This window comes from Mus caroli, chromosome 8 (genome assembly GCF_900094665.2).
Source record: "Mus caroli chromosome 8, CAROLI_EIJ_v1.1, whole genome shotgun sequence".
NCBI classification, from domain to species: domain Eukaryota; kingdom Metazoa; phylum Chordata; class Mammalia; order Rodentia; family Muridae; genus Mus; species Mus caroli.
Genome location: NC_034577.1, coordinates 37,404,522 through 37,412,918, shown reverse-complemented (window position 1 = coordinate 37,412,918; position 8,397 = coordinate 37,404,522). Strand labels below are relative to the sequence as shown.

The 8,397-nt window shown below is 38.8% G+C and overlaps 1 protein-coding gene across 1 annotated transcript in view; it reads left to right on the top strand.

Moving 5' to 3' along the window:
* The first annotated feature begins 1,100 nt into the window (after positions 1–1,100).
* The window catches only part of LOC110300223 (disintegrin and metalloproteinase domain-containing protein 26A-like), a 19,403-nt gene continuing 12,106 nt past the window's right edge, over positions 1,101–8,397 (top strand). The window contains exons 1-2 of the mRNA XM_021170302.2: positions 1,101–1,152; positions 3,671–3,759. The gene's annotated coding sequence lies outside the window, so the exon portion shown is untranslated. The remainder of the gene's footprint in view (positions 1,153–3,670; positions 3,760–8,397) is intronic.

Sequence of the window (8,397 nt, the reverse complement as noted above, 5' to 3'; positions counted from 1 at the left end):
TTCTTGATTTCTTCTTTTAATCAGTGTTGATAGAGTAGCATGCTGTCTAGAATCCATGACTTTGAGTAGTCACTGTCACATGTTTTGTTTTGAAACTCTGTTTTACCACTATCAACAACATGGGATTTAAACTTGCATACTACCAGATGGTTTCTTTTGGAGAAAGTCCTAGGAGCTTTTGAGAACAGCATTCTGCTTTGTTACATAGAGAGATGGGGCCTCCAAATCCTATTTCTTGATAGTAATTCCTGTCTACTATTATCTGACCCTAGGAAAAAATCTAAAGTGAAATTGGAAATCTGAAAGAGCAGTTTTCTGTGGTCTCTGCTCTCACCTAGGTGGGATCCTTAGCCCTTTCTCTGCAGTTAATTTTTGAAAAGATTTCAAAACTGCCCAAACATTATTCTCGGCCTATGAAGTTCAGCATAACTATGATATATCATGCCCAAAATTATGATCTAAGATCTCCAAGGGCTCCACTAACTCAGTCCACCATAAAAATCTGTCCTCCCACAGCCATGTAACAACCTCCAAAACCCTCAACATCTATCTACATCTTCTTCCCTTCATCTCTAGTCTCAGTGCATAGAGCTCCATATTACACGTAGCCCCCTTTGCCAATTTAGAAATGGGTGTTTCTCATTACTGAGTGAGGGAACACTTTAGTACTATGCTAAAGTTGGGGTTTCATCATTTTCTTTCACCATCATGGGAAGATAATTAAAACCTGGATATTATTTCCTTAAAACCCATAACTAGATAGTAGATCATGTCGGTCAACTCTTTGTCCACTTTGCGTATAAAATGAAATCATGAAGCTATGTACAAATTTGTTTCATTGAGTAACTATTAGAAAATTATATATTCTTTGCAAATACAATTTCTAATCACACTTAAACTTTTACATTATTTTTTAGTACTAAAGGAGATGTAATCAAAAGTAAAGCCAAAGGAGTTCCTATTATAATTGAGTAAAGCTATCACTAAATGACTTTAATTGTTCTTTGTGCTTCCTTCCAGAATATTACCTGAGGCTCCCTGTGGGTTGAGGATAGGTTTCATTCACTCAGAAGAGAGAATTTCTGCATAAATACAGAAAAAAAAATCCAGTTCTCTTAAGTTTTACTCAGGACAATGTATCTATATCCAAAGGTGTGTGGGTTTCAAATTTCCATTTCTGAAATATTTTTGATATATAAAATTATCTATTTACATGTAACATTACACATAACAGTACTTACATATAAAATTATCTAATCAGGCATGGAAGTAAGACAGTTCTCTGGCAGGTAGGAAATGAGGGGTAGACAAGAAGAGTGGCATACTTCTGGCTTCTTCCTCATATTCCTGACAACAGTCAATAGCCTATTATACTTTCCTTCCTTGAGCAGTCTTTGTCCTTCTGTCTGACTGGTATGGGTATGTTCAATGCTAGTCCTAAACAAGCTTAACTGAAGCTGGTGGCCTATCAGCCTTGCTCTCTTTGTGGTTGCAGAAGCGTGATAGTGCTACCATGGCTAGGTGGGTGAAGACCCAGAATGTACTACAGCTTGTTTGGGAAGGTTGCAAGGCATACTAGAGATAAATGACAGAGCTAATAAAATCATGCCCAAGATCTCAACTTCCACATATGGACATCTGCTTCAAAAGTTGAATAGTGATGAGTCAGAATCATTTCTCATGAGATGTGGGTTAACAGAAGGAATAACAAGAGCAGTAAGTGTTCTCTGCCACTGAGCCATCTCCACTGATGTACATACAAGAGTCTTCAATGGCAGTTCTATTCCCTTAGGCACAAGGATGATCTCTTGTATGTCCTCCTCCCCTTAAAATTTCTGATGAGGAGTCAGCTTCCAGGCATATTGGGACACACTTCTGCCATTTCCTTGTTTAGCTTGTTGCTTTCTGCATTCTCTCTAGTTATTATGGGTGTTAGTATGAAGTTAGTATGTGATGGTAATCATCATGTTTTACTTAAATTTATTTCGTGAATTTATACACACACACACAGAGGAGCTTAAGGAAGGTATGGAATATATATTTATATAATATATAAATATATTTTCCACACATTCCTGAAGCTCCTGGTGTGTTCCTATATAATATTCTTCTTTAACTTTTGAGACATGATATCTGATAGAATCTGATACTGTCGATTTATGCTATCATTACTAGCAAGCAACCCACAGAATCTTCTTGGCCTCTCTCACTTCAAAGAGCTAGTATTGACAAATGTCATTAACCTCCCCAACTTCTGTGGGCTCTGTGAATCTAAATTTTATGTGTTATACTACTGTAAGCACTTCATCCCCTGGGCCCTTTTTCCAAACCCAAACAAGATTGTTTGCTTTAATATTATTATTTTTTCACTTATCAGACAAAAATATGTCTTTATCTTTCAATTTAACAAAATCCTTCCAGATATCCCCTTGCTCAAATATCCCCAATTCATATTGTTTCCTTAAAAAAGAGAGAGAAAATGAGCAAAGTCAAACAAAACTAAAGCACATATATAACATAGAGACGCCAAAGCAAGACAAAACGGTGGAGTCTACTTTGTGTTCGCCAGCTATTTGCCCTCTTGGCTGTGGTTGATATACCCAGGGTCATTCTATTAAAGAAAACTTATTATTTATGACCCAGAAGGTATTATTTACACATAACTTCTTAATTAGCAGTGGAATATAGTGTCATTTTGAATAGGAATAGTCCACATAGACTCATATGTCTGATTGCTTGTTCACCAGTGAGGGGCACTATTAAGAGATATGAACTCTTTGGAGTAGGTATGGCCTTCTTAGAGGAAGTATGTCACTGGTGCAGGGGGGTAGCTTGAGGTTTCAAATGCTCAAGCTAGGCCCAGTCTCTTTCTTCTTGTTGTCTGCCATTCAGAATGCCTCTATGGCTTCTGCCAAGATGATAATGGACTAAACCTCTAAATCTGTAAGACAGTCCCAATTAAAAGTTTTCCTTATAAGAGTTGCTGTGGCCATGGTGTCTCTTCACAGCAATAAAATCCTAGCACATACATTGTCTTCATTTCCCATTATCCACTCAGGGATTTTGTTTGCTTTGAAAGCATGTAAAATTAGGGTATGGTATCTACAACTCTATAAATTAATGTGTACATCGATCTAGCTATGTCTGGAATATGTTGTTTCCTAGGAGTCTTTGGTACATCTAGCTCTTATATTCTTTTTGCCTCTTCCTCGGCATAGATCCCAAGACACTGAGGTCACAAGTGTAACACAGAAATACCATTTAGGATTGAGTACTCCAAAGTCTCTGACTCTCTGCATGATGCCCAGTTGTGGGTCTCTCTGTTAGTTGGTATACAAAGCTTCTATGATGAGAAACCAGTGATTGCAGTGATCTGTGGGCATAGCAAATGGCCAGGAGTCATTTTATTGCTATGTTCATTTAGCAGAATGTTTCTTGTAGGGCTTCCCTCAGATGCATAGTTGACCTAGTATCAGATTCTTAACCACTTTAGCCATGTCAGGTATGAGTTTGTTCTTATGGAAAGGGCCTTAAAGACAATAAAAATTGGTTGATTATACCCATAACATTGGGAGTCCTATTGCACTAGTGCCTGAACTGTGCCAGCAGGCTATTGTAGCTAACAGGGTTAGTAGTTTGTGGGACTAATGGCTACTTTTCTCCTAAGCAGCATTCAGAGTAACTCCAAGCCCTATGAACACTAGACAATAGGAAAGAAGATTCTAGTTGGACACCAATTCATTTTCCCTGTGTCTTTGTGTAAGTATGTGGTATGTTCAGAAATAGAATAGTACCATAATGTTGTGAAGGATAACCTATTAGCTGTCAATATAAGATTAGTATTGTCTATGGAACCCTTTTAGACAACAATTCAAAAAATATATAATTTACTTATGGTGCTGGCTGTTTAATTCTATAGTATATAATGATAATTTCAGGCATTGGATTCCTTACCTTAGAGTAACTCCAGTTAAATTCCGTTTATATAAATAAAAATTTGGAAAGCTTCTATAGTTAGAGTCTATTCAGATTTTCAAAAGGCTTTTAGTATTAGTTATCCCTCCTTATATAACCCTGTAGATATTGTCCTCCCATCAGTTCTCCAGTTCACCCCTCTCTTCTAAATTTCTCTTTATGTCTTTATAACACTGTGCTCTATTTTTGAATCTTGGAAGATTCCCTCCACCTCTCTGGCACCTAACTAGCTTCCTAAATTATGTGGATAGTCTAAATGAAGCAGACAGGTTGAAGGGCTACCACCTACAGAAGAAAAATCATGCCACGGTTTTGTTTCTGGATTACTACCATCAGGATAATTGTTTCTAGTCCTAACTACATACCTGCAAATGTCATAATTACATTTTTCTTAACTGTTGAGCAGTATGACATACAGAAATATTTCATATTTTCATCATCTATTTATCAGGTGAGGGACATCTATGCTGTTTTAGATTTCTGGTGACAAAGACTAGAACTTCAGTGAACATGGATAAATAGATACCTCTGTAGAAAGATAAGTACTTTGGATAGATGCTCTGGTATGGTAGAGTTGGATCTTGTGGTCAATCATTCCAGCTTTCTGAGGAACCTTCATACTGATTTAAACAGTGGCTCTATCAGCCTGTGTGCATATAAGTAATGAATGAACATTTTTCTTTAACTATATCCTCTCTAGTACCTGCTGTCATTTGTTTTATTGACCTTGCCCATTCTGGCTTGAGTAATACAATATCTCAAAATAGTTGTCATTTGGATGTCCTGTGGTCTTCAGAGCTTTAACCTTTTAAATGTTGTACAACCATTTTATTCTACCTTATGAGAACTCTTTCATTCTATTCCATGATTATAATTAGTTTACTTGTTGTCCTGATGTTCAGTGTTTGTGTTTGGTTTTGGCTTTTTCTGGGTTTTTTTCTTTGTAGTTGTTTGGATATTCTATGTAATGACCCTCTATCAGATTTACAATTGGTAAAGAGTTTTACCCAGTTTGATAATGACTTTTTCTTTGAATTATAGTATTCTTTGCTGTACAAAAGGTTTTCACCTTCATGGACATGGAATGTGGAAGGCCCAGCTCATTTGCTCAGTGTCATATCACGATTTGTGGTCCTATACCCTATAGCAATTTATGCTGTTCAAATCAGCAAGCTGGTGATGTGTACCACTTTATAATTTCTGCCTAAGTTCCTGCTTCAAGCTTTCTGTTGCACTTTTATACCTGCACTGACTTCACCTTGTAATGTGCTGTGGTGTGGATTTATAAGATGAAATAAACTTTTTCTCAAAACGTTACCTAGGTCTCAGCCATACTAATCTAAGTAAGAGAGAATACAAATCAATGCAGTTCCTATATGAGAAAATGTGGAGGTTCAGCAAGTAGCTAAGACTCAATTAACCAGAGCATCCAGCTATAGAACTCTTGCATAGGTAGCCATAGAACTCGGCATCTCACTACAGAGGTACTTACAAATCCACATTTGCTACTCTTTTGACAGTAACTAGACATTTGAAACAGATTAGATACTCATCAATCGCTGAATGAATGATGATAAAAATTGACGTTTTATCATGTACAAATTTCCTGTTAAAGTAGTTTTTGTTTGTTTGTTTGTTTGGTTTGGTTTTGGTTTTTGCATACTGCCTTAGTTACAGTTTCTATTGTTGTGAAGAAACACCATGACCACAGCAACTGGAAAGGAAACACAATGAAGGAAACCATCTCATTGGGGCTGATTTACAACATCGGAGGTTTAGTCTATTAATTTAATGGTAGGAAACACTGCACCATGCAAATAAACATGGTGTTAGAGAAGCTGAGCATTCTATATCTTGATCCACAGGCAGTAAAAGTGAAAGCAACAGTAGGTCTAGCTTGAGTATCTGAGACCTCAAAATGCTCCAATCCCCTCCCCCCATTGACACAATTCCTCCAACAAGGTCACATCACTTCAATAAGGCCACGCCTCATAATAGTGTCAATCCCAACATGCCAAGCATTCAAACAGATGAGTCTATGGGGTCGATTCCTTTTCCAACCACCAAACATTGTATGATATAACTCACAGTTCATTTAAATGGAGTGAACTTTGCACAAGTACAATGGTACATGTACTGGCTGGTTTTATATGTCAACTTGACCCAAGATAGTGTTATCACAAGGAAAGGAGCCTCCCTTGAGGAAATGCCTCCATGAGATCCAGCTGTCAGGCATTTTCTCAATTAGTGACCAAGAGGGGAGGGCCCATTGTGGGTGCTGCCATCCCTGGGCTGGTAGTCTTAAGTTCTAAAAGAAGCTGAGCAAGCCAGTGAAGCAAGCCAGTAAGTAATATCCCTCCATGGCCTCTGCATCAGCTCCTGCTTCCGATCTGCCTGAGATCCTGTTCTGACTTCCTTTGGAGATGAATAGCAATGTGGAAAGTATAAGCTGAATAAACCCTTTATTCCCTTGCTTGCTTCTTGGTCATGATGTTTTCTGCAAGAAATAGAAACCCTGACTAAGACAAATTGTTACCAGCATAATGGAGTATTCCTGTGACAGCCTGGCTGTGATCTGGGGAGGACTGTGGAAGGACTTTGGAACTTTGAGCTAGAAGCGCCATTAGGATATTAAGAGCTCTATGGAATGTTCTGTAGGAGCCTGGAAGATAATGTTAAGAACAGTGCAGAAGATGGAGGCCTGGCTTGTGAAATTTCAGAGGGAAGATTAAAGACTCTTATCAGGGATTTTGATGTTTTGATTGTGAAGATACTGTGGTTTTGGTTAGCTGGAGCTGAAGAATCAGCTGTGATAAACAAAATACCAGAACTACTAAAGTGAAACCTTTGCAATACAGGGACTATTGATGCTTGTTAGCTGGAGCTAAGAAATTAGTGGTGATTAAGAAGAGACCAATGCCCTTCTAGTCCTGCCAGCACTGGGGTAGCTAGGGCACAGAGTCGGCTGACACCTGCCAGCTACCCACAAGACAGTTCACGGGATGTTAATACCACTGGTGAGTGGAACACAGCGTCTGCTCCAATCCAATCGCGAGGGCCTGAGACTGCATTAATTAGGGAAGCAGAAAACCCGGCCTGATCAGGGGCACAAGTCCCTTCCGGTCCACGCCACCACAGGGGTACATTCTGTGTGAAGTCTGCAGACACCCTTGAGGTATACACAGGACCCTCCAGGGGATCTTAAGACCTCTGTGAGTGGATCACATCTTATGCCAGGAGGCAGGTTCGAACACCATATATCTGGGCACCTTCACTGCAAGAGGAGAACCTACCTAGAGAAAGTACTCTGAACACTGAAACTCAGGAGAGAGCTAGTCTCCCAGGTCTGCTGATAGAGGCTAACATAAACACCAGAGGAACAAGATGGAACGAGAGACAACTACAACAACTAACTCCAGAGATTACCACATGGTGAAAGGCAAACATAAGAATCTTACTAACAGAAACCAAGACCACTCATCATCATCAGAACGCAGCACTCCCACCCCACCCAGTCCTGGGCACCCCAACACACCCGAAAAATTAGACCCGAATTTGAAAGCATATTGCATGATGATGGTAGAGGACTTCAAGAAGGACTTTAATAACTCACTTAAAGAAATACAGGAGAACACTGCTAAACAGGTAGAAGACCTTAAAGAGAGCAGCAAAAATCCCTTAAAGTATTGCAAGAAAACACGACCAAACAGGTGAAGGAATTGAATAAAACCATCCAAGACCTAAAAAGGGAAGTAGACACTATAAAGAAAACCCAAAGTGAGGCAACGCTGGTGATAGAAACCCTAGGAAAGAAATCTGGAACCATAGATGCGAGCATCAGCAACAGAATACAAGAGATGGAAGAGAGAATCTCAGGTACAGAAGATTCCATAGAGAACATCGGCACAACAATCAAAATACAAAATGCAAAAAGATCCTAACTCAAAACATCCAGGAAATCCAAGACAAAATGAGAAGACCAAACCTACATATAATAGGAGTAGATGAGAATGAAGATTTCCAATGTAAAGGGCCAGCAAATATCTTCAACAAAATTATAGAAGAGAACTTCCCAAACCTAAAGAAAGAGATGCCCATGAACATACAAGAAACTTACAGAACTCCAAATAGACTGGACCAGAAAAGAAATTACTCCTGACACATAATAATCAGAATAACAAATACACTAAATAAAGATAGAATATTAAAAGCAGTAAGGGTAAAATGTCAAGTAACATATAAAGGCANGCCTATCAGAATTACACCAGACTTTTCACCAGAGACTATGAAAGCCAGAAGAGCCTTGACAGATGTTATACAGACACTAAGAGAACACAAATGCCAGCCCAGGCTACTATACCCGGCAAAACTCTCAATTACCATAGATGGAGAAACCAAAGTTTTCCACGCCAAAACCAAATT